Source organism: Ptychodera flava, chromosome 7 (genome assembly GCF_041260155.1).
Source record: "Ptychodera flava strain L36383 chromosome 7, AS_Pfla_20210202, whole genome shotgun sequence".
NCBI classification, from domain to species: Eukaryota; Metazoa; Hemichordata; class Enteropneusta; family Ptychoderidae; genus Ptychodera; species Ptychodera flava.
The window spans coordinates 37,130,447-37,143,388 of NC_091934.1; the positions used below are offsets into that span (position 1 = coordinate 37,130,447).

Below are 12,942 nucleotides of genomic sequence, written 5' to 3' on the forward strand. Positions count from 1 at the left end.
TTTGCTCCTTTGCTATCAAAGTCTGGAATTCAAATCCTATTTTTGTTTCTACGGAAAGCTGTAAATGTAACTTCAGAGACACAAGAAAGCAATAAACTTATGTTCTCAAAGTCTCAAATACACAACCATCAAATACAGCACCTATAATGTTGTCACATGGTGAATCAGACCAGATGTATTATAATTGAAATAATTCATATTTTCTCAGCAAACAAGTGACCCCAAAGCTGTTCTCAATGGAGGTGGGTTGTTACCCCTTGGAGGTGCTGAAGAATCCTCGGGCTACAAGGTATTATCAATTTATCATAATCAAGGTATTATTTGTAGCCCTTCCAACACTATCACAACCATGGTTTGGCCCCAACTGATAATTTTTCATGAAAAAAGTGTCAGCTTATAGCAATATACTCAGGGAAATGAGGCATATGGTGAAACCTGGGCCTAGATGAAAGAGACGGCACAGTAGAATTCCTCTTTCATTTCAACAAGATTAGCTTGCTTTGAATTCCTCATGATAGGTTAATCAGTATTTTTCTGAGCCTTTTGGTTTTGTTGCAGTAAAACTTAAAACGGATAGGAACAATGAAAAGAATTTAGAGGGTGAGACAATATGGCCATACAATTAAAAATGTGATCCATAATTTACACTTCAATGTGATATTCTGCAATCATGCAGGCATTTTTAGTACATTTTACAACCTCTGTGAAAAAAAGCAATTTTTGGCGGAAAGGCTACTTGGTAAAGTTGCCTTTCAAATACTCAGTGTATTTTCATTAAAACGTCCAAAAACCTATGCATGCATGGATGCAAAAACAAGGAAATTAATTACTTTGGTCTTACGGTATCCATTTCTTATGAATGACATCGCCTCAGGTATTACAAACAGCCTTAGAGACCGAGGTTTATACTGGGATTATTTAAGCAATAATGTACCCTGACCTGGATGATAATGAATGAAAGCAAACTTTGCAAAACATAATGTACGCTTATATGAGGCGAGTGCTTTATGCTTTACTTGAGTGAATTATGGGCCGGAAAGGGGTACATCATTGCTATTACTTCATAGTTCTGGCAATGCCAGTGAATTTGTAGATGTAGAAAACATCTGGGGCCACAATGCTGGATAATTAGATACATTATCAGTACTAATCTGGGTAAATGACGTCACAAAATTCACAAGGCTATAATTGTATTGACAAGGCTATAATATAATTCTTTTTTCACACAGGGATATGGCCTAGGAATGGTGGTTGAAATATTTTGTGGAATACTTGCCAATGGTAACTTTGGTCCAAATGTTCGAAAATTGAGGGATGCCAACAGCATCGCCAACTTGGTATAAATGCCTTTTTGTATTACCACAAGAATCATCAAGACATTTTACCATAATTACACATTTACTAAGCTTCGTGGGATGACTAATATATGTCACTGCATTTGTATCAAAACGTTTTTCAAAAACTGTGTTTCATATGTCAATGCAAGATCTTTTTTCTACCCTCTAAATTATGCTGAACTACTTGTGTGAAAATGCATTTATTGTTTACATATGAATTCACGTCAGGACCAGAATTCACTTGTCAACGATAACATTGCAGTATAATACATGTACAGGCTGAGTTGACAAGCTGAATATTGCATATCTCAACATGCTTTTTGGAGTAGAACAAGAAACTGTAGTGGACATAATTATAAAATCGGAAATAGTGAAATACAGTCATCAAAAGTTACAACTGGCCCTTTAAACTATCCCTTGACAGCCTGGAAATTTATGCACTGATACTTACGCTAACTTTACCCATAATCCTTTCCTACAATTAATTCGGGTTAGCTGATGGGATCAGAGGTTAACTGACCTATTATACATATGAAACCCATTCCTAAAGCAAATACAGTTCTGCTGTGACTCATACCTGCTGTTCCGATTATCCAACCCGCCGTAATTTTTATTTGCCAACTCTATTTGCACATAAAGTGTGAAGAGTCATATAATAATACATTAATGGTAGGTGTATTGATAAATGTTTGATTATGCAAATCAGATGATAATGGCCAATTTGAATGAAGAATATTCATGAATCAGGAATCATGCACCAAATACCCTGTTGACCACACCCTTTCGCCTTCTGAGAGAATATTGAAACCCTGGTTTATCTTGTGTCAACAGGGACAATGCTTTGTGGCCATAGATCCAAATGTCTTTGCACCAGGATTTACAGACAGGATGCAATCACTGATTGATATCTGTAGAGGCCAAGAACCAGTAAGTTCATCTATGCTCTAACTACCATCCAGTGGTTTGTCTGTGTATTTAAAACATATATTACTTGCACACATTCATGCATGCACTCATACATACATAAATACAGTACATACATACATACAATTACAAACATACATACATATATGATTACAAACATACATACATACACACATACATACATACATAAATACTGCAATTACATATATACACAAATACATACATACATACATACATACATACATACATACATACATACATACATACATACATACATACATATACAATTACATACATATGTGCATGCATACATGTAACAATTACACACATGTGTATCAAATTGTTTAGCTTTTCTTTCTCTATAACTTCAAGAACAATCTCAGTCTAACAAGTGTCCTGCCAATAATTTCATGATATTTAATCAGTGAAACAAAATTTGTAGACTGGTATTTCTGTCCTCAAGTATGAGTAGGCTTCTTAGCCATTCTAGCTCAATATTACACAGATCAGGATAATGAATTCTGCAATAAATTAATAAATACACACCTGTCTTTATGTATTACTATACTTATATGCCTCTTCTGAAACCGTGGTTACAAAAATGTGATATCTCCATTTTTTATTAGCAGTTTGTAACTATATGTTTTTGTAGGCTGAAGGTGAGACCGAGGTACTTATACCTGGCGATCCAGAGAGAAAACACATGAAGAAAGTTGACAAGGAGGGTGGAGTTAGATATCATAACAATCTAATCACAGCTTTGGTATGTGAACACAACACAATCTGATTAGGGACTGGTCAGTTTCTTCAGCCTGGGGGGGGCCGGTGGATTCATGGGGGGGGGGTCACCCTGTTTTTGACTTTGGTGATAGGGGGGGTCACCATGTTTTTGAAATGCCCAATAGGGGGTCAGTGTGTTTTTTGAATTTTGACACAGGCTCATCATTGCCTAAAATGCTAGTGTCAGCCACAAAATTCATCATTCAGTTGTATTTTTCGGCGCGCCCTTCGGGCGCCTAACTTTAATAATCAGTCATATTTTTCAGCACGCCCAACTTTAACATATCAAGCATACATACATCAGAGATATCTGTATGTTCAATATTTTTCAGCGTGCTCTTCAAGCTCATTACTTTAATATATCATACATCTTTCAGCATGCCCTTCAGGTGCATGACTTTAATATACAAGGCATATATATCAGAGATATCAGGATGTTTCATATTTTTTGGCGCGCCCTTCGGGCACCATACTTTCAGAGATATCTTGATGTTTGCTAAGTGAAAGTGTACCATTATGAAATCTGCATTTCATATGAAAAGGATGACAAATTCCTGATACTTTTCTGTTCTCTCTGTGAGAATTCAGTATGAGAAAGCAACATGCACAAATATTTCACAATATATATTTGATACAGTGACTTATTTTAGAGATGAAAAATGACAAGATATCTTTCCTTCTCATTGATGCAATTATTTTCCTTTGTTTCATAGGTTTTCTGTAGAAAGATGCTTTTTTATGAACAAAATAACAGTTAAAAAAGGCAGTTTTTGTCATTATTAGCTGTGCTTTTATGGTTTCAATGTTACACAAGAAAAGGTCCTCTCAGACACTGTACACATCAGATTTGGCTAAAAAAGCTCTCTATGGCTCCTCAGTAGATTTAATTGGATGGTTGGCAAGTCTTAACACCCATCAAAGTTTTTGATTCACTGCTTTTTCCTCTTTGATATTAATGATTGACATCCATTTCTGTACAACAGTTCAGGACATCTGGTTTAAACAGAGAAAGTGTGAAATACATTCACAGCTCATTCAAAATACAGCTCATTCAAATGTACTGTATTTAAACTTTAAGATTGACACTTTGAAATTCCTATCTTACAACTGACATGTCAACAATTTCACTAAAACATAGAATGACTATTTAAATATAAATATATGTAAAATGTAAAATATAATATATATATATATATATATATATATATATATATATATATATATATATATATATATAATCTATGTCCATCTTTTGTTTTACCTTTGTCGCGCCCGGGGGTGGGGGGGTCACCGTGTTTTAGAAATTTGGAATAGGGGGGGTCACCCTGTTTTCAAAATTTGGAATGGGGGGGTCAGCCACTTTTTGACGTCGGCAAAAAATAATCCACCGGCCCCCCCCAGGCCGAAGAAACTGACCAGTCCCTTACAGCTTTGATATGTGAACACAAACTGTGATATAGCCAGGAAGTCACATGAAACATCAACTTGTACAATATGTCACAAAAGTTTGGTGCAGTCAAATTCTGCTTCTCTCAGTAGCTTGAATTTGTTGTATGAATGTGGCAAAATAAAGAATTAATAAAGAAGTTTTGGAGTTGCAAGTAGGAGTAATGTCTTCAGTCCACTCCAATTCGAACTTTGACTTTATGTACAAACATACACCATGATGATGACCAGACTGTAGCATAGCGCCCTCTAGAGTGGTGTTTCTGTAAAGTTATACGAGGACAGTTCAAACCATCTTCATGTTTTTTTCCAGGATAAATTGGCACTCGACTTGAAAGTGGAGAAAATCAAGGCTAAGGAAGTTCATATATGAATTTTATGATAAAAGTGACATTTTTCAATTCATGGAAGACTTTGTATTTGCAGAAAACATCCTATATCCAGATACTGTAATTTACATTCTAAATAAATATCAAACTTTAAGCAAAAAAGTCATAATTTTTGTGCGCATATTTCAGTTTTTGAGAATGGATTACCCCAGATGCATAGTTTTCCCAAGCAAGTTAAGCATTCCTGTGTCAGAGTTGCTGATTTTGTTTCCGCCAGACATACCCATCTAACTATCTTTTTGAAAAAGACAACTTTGAACATGATATCAAAGACACACTTTGTTACTTGTTGTTACTGTTCCCTCATATAGATTGCATTAGCAAAAATTAACGTTTTCCCTGCAACAAAGATATTTTTTACATTCGAATAAACCCAGGAATTAGACCATCATTTGCTTCATTCAACAGAGAAAGAGGTGGGTGGTGGATTCAAAATACATGCTGATCAGGGTTTAGTTCAGGGAAACCAGGTGCTCAGATTTTTGAACCTACACTGGCACTGCTTATAATGCAAAAACATTGTCAAGACATACAGTATTAGCCTTGCATTTGTGAACAATAGCATCTGGCATTACACCCACTCGGGCTATATCAACACTTGATTTTGAAAAACTGCATGTGCTTTTCTGAACAACTATTACATTATGTCAAAGTTAATATACAAAAAGTTTCAGCTGACGCCAAGGAGACATTGTGGGACAAGAACAAAAAGCTGTATTTTACAAACTGAATAATGGAATATCTAAATAGTGATGGCTAATTGAGTCGAACCCACATTGTGATTGTCGTGTCTTACTATTAAATGACATTTTCCAAAACGGAGTGTCTATTTTCACCCACGTGTCAACAGCCAGGAGCTGCCCTATAATGGCCATTGACACCCCCCTCCCCGACCCCTACTCGAATCCCTGGGGAATAGATCAAACTTACGCACGTTCATTTCTTGTTTCTACTAAGTTGGTGTCAACTTGTTTTCCATGGTTCAATAAAGTTATAATGTTGTAGAAATATATCCAACTGTCGACAGCTCAGGGTCAATAATAACTGATGGCTCCAATTGTGTGTGTTGATGGTATCAATTCTGACAAGTTGACTGTCACCTGTGGAGTTTGTCAGGGGTCAATACTTGGTCCCACACTTTTTCTGATTTATATTAATGACCTTCCGAATTCATCTGATTTTTTCGATTTTCGTCTTTTTGCAGATGACTCAAACCTTTTTCATAGTTATTGTAAAGACATTGATCACATTGACCTGTCACTAGTAGGACATCACTTAAACAATGTCACACGTTGGTGCGATGCAAATAGGCTTACTATAAATATCAATAAGACAAACTATGTAGTTTTCCACCAAAAACGTAGAACAGTGTATTTATATGATGAATTGTGTGTGAAAAATCAACCTTTGAATCAGTGTCATCAAGCGTCATTTGTTGGGGTAATTATTGATGAATACCTTACATGGAAACCACATATTACCGAGGTAAATGAAGTAATTATATAAGAGGAAAGCTGGTATACTGTTTAGATTAAGAACTTTTGTACCGAAAAGTATTCTATTGTTGTTGTACAAGTCATTTATCCAACCATATATTACCTTTGGCTTAGAAGTATGAGGAAATGCCTTTTCATCCTATCTAAAACAAATTTGCATTACGCAAAAAATGTGTATGAGATGTATAACATTTTCTGAATTCAGATCGCCATCTTATCGTTTGTTTTATGAACTACGTATTTTAGATGTTAAATAAGCTTTACAAATTACTTGTCTGTACTTTCATGTTTGATTTACATCATCAAAATGTACCCCATCCACTATCAGATTACTTCCAAGTTGTAGATCACTGCTATGATACACGTCAACAGTCAGTTAGTACTCCCTAGAATGTATACTTCCGCAGGTCAATCATCAATATCCTACACAGGTGCGAAATTATGGAACACTTTACCGAATCGTATCAAATCCTTAACTTCCAGGTGGAAGTTCATAAGAGACCTGAAAGATCATCTTCTACAAGAATATCTTGGTCCAAATTAAGTTTATTATTTCAACCAAGTGTTTGTGAGGTCCTACAAATGACCCTCTATACTTGCAAGTCGTATAGTATGACAGACTATGTATTTTTTACCTTCTTTCTTTATACAAGAGTTTTCACCATTCACCAGACAGTAGCCTTACATGCTTAATAACATAATATGTTACTGAATAAGCGGGGCTAGGCTTGACTAGCGTAAAGCTATATTTCTAGCTCCATATTGCCAATGTACCATTTGCAACTTCTTTTTTTTTCTCATTGCCTTTTTGTGGCATTAGATGTGTATTTGATGCATAATAATAATATGGCAATAAATAAATGATGATGATGATGATGATGAATTGAAGAACACTTTCAGCAGTTTCCGTTAACCACAGAATCACAGGAAAGTTATCATTATATTAAAAGATGAGATCTGAGTGTCGGCAGTCAATTGAAAAAACTGTACTTTGGCTATCACAAACAGTGAGCTTCAGAAATAAGTACAACTCTGCATTTATGGCTGCCATCATCTATCAATCGCTGAGACTCCTCACAAAGAAGCTACTCAAGCTAGTTTATCTAGTGTGTTGGGTTTATGCATACTCTTGCGCATAATTATTTAATTATTTACATCGTTTACACATTTGTGATGTTTTCTCACTTCAAAATTAACCTGGACTGATCAATTCCACATCTGTGAAGGAAGAACAGTCTTTCTCATTTGGTACGAGAATCCTACGCAGAGGACTTCAAATTTTTCACCGAGCAATACATCAAGAGCCAGTTTATAATGGGATACAGTCGTCGGAACTGCGCGTGTGCGAGTTTCTTGTTTACAAACAATGTATTTCATGAACGATATCTAAATGCACCCCATCATCATAACTTCAACATTTAAACATTTAAATTACACGATGAAGATTATGACAGACATGTTTTAACTTTCATCAATCACCATCGTACCTTGGATACAGGCAGTGTTTACATTGGTCGTATGGGTCCCATACGACTAAGACCTTTGAGCGGAATTCCGACGACTGTTTAAAATAGATAGTGAAAATTATGATTAGCAACATATTTCTAGTGTCACACATTTTCATTTCTTAAATATCACATACTTTCGAACTTTTAAAAATTATTCAAAGCTGTTTTTCTTACCTCACAAAATGAGTACACACTCCCCTTTACAGTGAGTTGGTCCCCTTTTTATTTGTTGTCAATCTTACTACCCTTTTTCAATACTTACCATTATTCTACCTCTGCACGATGTACTCGGACATAATTCCCGGTATTTTGTAAATAACCATATAGTACTTATGTACAGGTATTGTAGAAGAGACAGTGGACTTCAAGATATATAGCCTGAATTGACACAAAGGAAGTGGAAATTCCACATTGCCCAAATTTAGTCTTCGACTTTTTACACGGGACAGACTTGGATATTGTGTCGCATCAGCTGATGACTAGCTATTCAGCAACACTGATCATTAGAAGTAAAAATTTGCATTTCTTTCGATCAGATTTTTATCATCTTCTAAGGGGATCATCAACTTTATTTTGAGTGGGTGGGGGTCTGTTATTGGTGATGAAGGCGCAAGAACACAGGTCGCTTTCACGATCGGTACTGATTCACAATAAAGAGAGGGAGAGTTTATACTGTGAATCAGTACCGATCGCAATGCGACGTATCGTGTGCCTGTGATAGGAGTTTCAGTGTATTAGCATGATTAGAGAGCCATCGTTATTTACCGCCTGGGTAGGTCGGAGGAATTTCATCGGAAACTCCGTAATAATTCGATTAAACCCCCTGCCAACAATGATGAATTTAAGTAACCCCCCTCTCTTACACAGAAATTTTGACTGACTCTCCAAACTTAGAAAATTTAAATATCAATACATGTATTTTTAAAATTTAGAAAAATACAGCAATAGTAAAGACCTTTCAAATCCTGATGTACCCTGCTAGATTATCATCGGTTACCTCATGACGGTTGAAAAAGGTAAAACCAACAAAGTGAAATTCAAAGTCACAACAAAAAACATATATAAAAGCTCATGCTATAACCAGTATCAAACCATATAGTATTGTTTAATGTGGATGGGTATCATGACATGGTTTTCACTAGCATATCTGGCTGAACAGATATTTGAAAATACAGGGGGGGGGGAGAACACACGAGAGGCTGAGGGGGTGTCCCCTCTTTTGTGTGGAAAATTTTGAAAAATTGATGTGCGCAATCTGAGAGGTGTTTTCAATTTGTTTTTTTACTAAGTAAACCGTTCGAACACCCGACGAGAGGAGAGCACGCAAGGGGGTGTCCCCCTCTTTCATCGACAATTTCGAGAAATTAATGTGTGCAATGATGCAATTTGAGAGGTGTTTCACTTTATTTTGCGCAAAAAATTAAGTAACCCCTTCTTTCTCTCCTCATTTTGAGCAACCCCTTTGTAGCTTTCAATGTTTGAGTAACCCCTTCAGATTCCTCCAGCCCCGCCAGGCCGTAAATAATGACGGCTCCCTCAGGAAGATGTGTACGGCCTGCGGGCAACCTTCATGGATTATACTTGATAATATGTACAAACAAAATATGGAAATAAAATTCATTAGAAACGATCTTTATCAAAAATCATGTCTGTTTCCCCGTAGAACTATACTTTTTCCTGAGGTGTCAAACACTATTTTAAACAGGAACTTCCCCTGTATTAAAACCGGAATATCGTAAATCTATGTAAATGTGAAAAAGCCACGCTACTGACCGGATGTGTCGTATTTGGTCCCAGAAACCCACACCTTTGCCTTATTTCAGGCGCTCATTGTCACTGAATCTTGCATATGATGTCTGTGAATATATAGCGACTAAACGTGAGTCGAAAATAAACTGAAAAAATGTTCCGTTTTTCAGTTTTGCTGGAGAACGCATATATTTCAAAATGTGTTCCCTGTACGACCATTTAACCCCTCTTTGCGAATGCTACGAAAGTGCACATCATGATTATTCAAATTTATCAGGTAGTCGAAGCGATGTTATGATAATTCAAAAACCTCCAGTCCAGTATATGCAAATGATTGCATGATCAGTAATCCCCTGTTGTGCGCCCACGGTCCTGCAATTTCAAACACCAAACCATGGTTTACAAGTAGTCTAAAACATATCATACAGCTTAAACAGGAGGCATTCAGGGACGGAGATAAACAACGTCAAAGAGAAGTTCAAAAATTCTGAAAAAAAGAAATAAGAAAGAAAAAATATGAATATAAATGCAGAATATAATGCGGATGACACCTGGCGTGGAGTACAAACAATAATAGGATATAAACCATTGACGAATAAGTTGAGAGTTTCAAAGGAAAGAGATTTCACGGACGAACTTAATGAATTTTATACGCGATTTGATAAGGATGACAATGAACACAAGTTAACTGATGAACTCATTACCTTGGGTGACCAAGGTAGGGATAACAATGCAAATATTGTGATAAGTTTAGAGGAGGTGTGTAGACAGTTCAGAAATGTTAAAGTTCGTAAAGCCGCCGGTCCCGACAATATCACAGGGAAACTTCTTAAAGAATGTTGTATCCCGTTGGCGCCAATTTTTACCAGACTCTTCCAATTGGCTCTTGACACCCGTACAGTCCCTCGCTACTGGAAAAAAAGCTGTATCATTCCCGTATCAAGGCCAGAGAAATATAATGATTTCCGACCTGTCGCACTCACGTCAATTCCAATGAAATGTCTTGAAAGAATCCTCCTAAAATGTTTGGTTTCTCAAACATTACCGTACCAAGACCCACTACAATTTGCTTACCGCCAACACAGGAGTACGGAAGATGCAGTTCTCTGTCTTCTTCATACCCTCACACAACACCTTGATACTTCCAATGCGTATATTCAAATTTTATTTGTGGAATTCTCAAGTGCGTTTACTACTATTTCACCAAACTTATTAATCAGAAAATTGAAAAAATATGTCAGTAAACAGGCAGTTAATTCATTGAGTTGCAGATTTTTTGGTTAGGAGACCCCAGTTTGTCAAGGTAAATTCGATACGATCGCATGTGCGATTGACAAATACCGGCTCGCCTCAAGTATAGGATAAAGCCCGAGTACGAGGGCTCTTCTGGTATATAAAGTCCAACCCAGCGATAAAATGTCGAGGCCGCAGGCCGAGACATTTTATCGTAGGGTTGGACTTTATATACCAGAAGAGCCCGAGTACGAGGGTTTTATCCGACTTAAAAACTATCGCCCCTAACTGATATATTTTCGTTTTCAATGTGTTTACGTCAACCGTCCCCTTTGTCAATATAACATGTTTAGGATATGAATTAAAACTTTTATTTGTGAAATAGCCTTCCAATGTAATGGAACATCCTATAAATGCCCTAGGGCACATTAGTTTATGTTTGTACCACCGCAGATTTTGTGTTGCAGCTGGTTTCCGCTGTGTTACCAAATTTGAATATTAGGGAAAAAACGTACCAGATGTCTACAGAATATGACATGTTCACTTTTGATTGGACAGTACTTTACTACGGCGCTGTCATTCGTTTCTGGAATTTGGTGACCAAGGCTTTACGAGTAAATAAAACACCCTGAATTGAGCACTCTGATTGGTCAATCAACAGTAGATAGTTTTTAAGTCTCGGTTATATCACCGTCATTATTTACCATATTTACATCAGATTGTATCCCCATACATGCGGACAGTAATGATAAGCTTTACAAATTTGCTGACGACAAGGCTTTAGCTGGCCTCATTACAGCAGATCAGGACACAATCTATAAGCAAGAAGTGAACAGATTGGGTACATGATGTGATGACAATAACTTGTTTTTGAATGTAAAGAAAACAAAAGAAATGATAATTGATTTCTGGAAAAATAAAGTCTGACCATCTCCGTTAAAAGGGAGGTTGAAAGGGTAAATAGTTATAATATCTTAGGATTCTTCTTACAAACATGGTTTCTTGGGATGACCATGTGAATATGTTAAACCTTAAATGTCAGCAAAATTGTATTTTCTGCGTAAGTTGCATATATTTGATGTATCCGGGAACATTTTGCATATGTTTTACAGATCAACGGTTGAGTCAATCACACCACTATTAACACCCCAACCCCAGGAAAATGCCAGCCATGCACACAATGCAATCAATGCAAATTTATGTTAATTCAGGACCATGATGTCATCATCAACCACACCACAGGTAACTCATACAAAATAACTGGCCAATTATCATGCAGCACCCGGAATGTCATCTACACAATACAATGCTCCAAATGTCACCTTCTGTATTTTGGAGAAACAAAACGCGAACTCCGGAAAAGAATCTATGAACACCTGTACAGCATACGTTCAAATAACCCACCCTAATCGCCCAACATTTCAATAGCCCGGATCACAGCATCAATCATTTCACTTTCAGCGGTATTTGCAAAGTTTACTCGAAACAAGATAAAATAAGAAAATCACTCGAACTGAAAATCATATCCAAACTTAATACCCTCCATCCTTATGGTATCAACAAAAAAGACTGGTGACCCCCAAACTCCATATCCATTTTCACACCGTTGTATTAGCTACTAGGGAGCCCTCTCATTCACACTCTGTTCCACCTAGAGTCTGAACCACACACTATCGGCTCTACGCTCCTACAATGTAAGTTTCACCACTGTAATGGTGTATTTCCTTATCATTTCATCTTCTTTATTTTTTGCAACTATTATATTGCATATTGTATCCATTAATTTAGCAACCACTGTACTGTATTAATTTTTACCACTTCTGTACGGCTTTCACAAATAGCTTTGTTATCCTTGCATTTACGCTTTGAATATGTTTTCTTTCATTTGTTTAGTGCCCTGAAGAAGGACCCCCGTGTGGGTTCGAAACGTCGGCTTTAGAAATAAAAGGAGTCAATGTACAATCAGAGACTGAGAGTGACTTGTTTATTTAACAAACTCAATCATTTGTTATTGTATTTCTTTCTGGGGCGGTAGTATTTCCTCTTCTAATAAAGTTCAGATAAATCGTGTCATCAAAGC

At 36.6% G+C, this 12,942-nt stretch overlaps 2 long non-coding RNA genes across 2 annotated transcripts; both read left to right on the plus strand.

The window, feature by feature from the left end:
• The first annotated feature begins 212 nt into the window (after window positions 1–212).
• On the plus strand, window positions 213–2,306 carry LOC139137452 (uncharacterized). The gene is made up of 3 exons (XR_011553388.1): window positions 213–289; window positions 1,230–1,337; window positions 2,169–2,306. It is a non-coding gene; the product is annotated as an uncharacterized lncRNA (long non-coding RNA).
• A 600-nt stretch (window positions 2,307–2,906) lies between these two features.
• LOC139137453 (uncharacterized) lies at window positions 2,907–4,978 on the plus strand. Its single transcript, XR_011553389.1, has 2 exons — window positions 2,907–3,024; window positions 4,801–4,978. It is a non-coding gene; the product is annotated as an uncharacterized lncRNA (long non-coding RNA).
• Window positions 4,979–12,942: the final 7,964 nt, after the last annotated feature.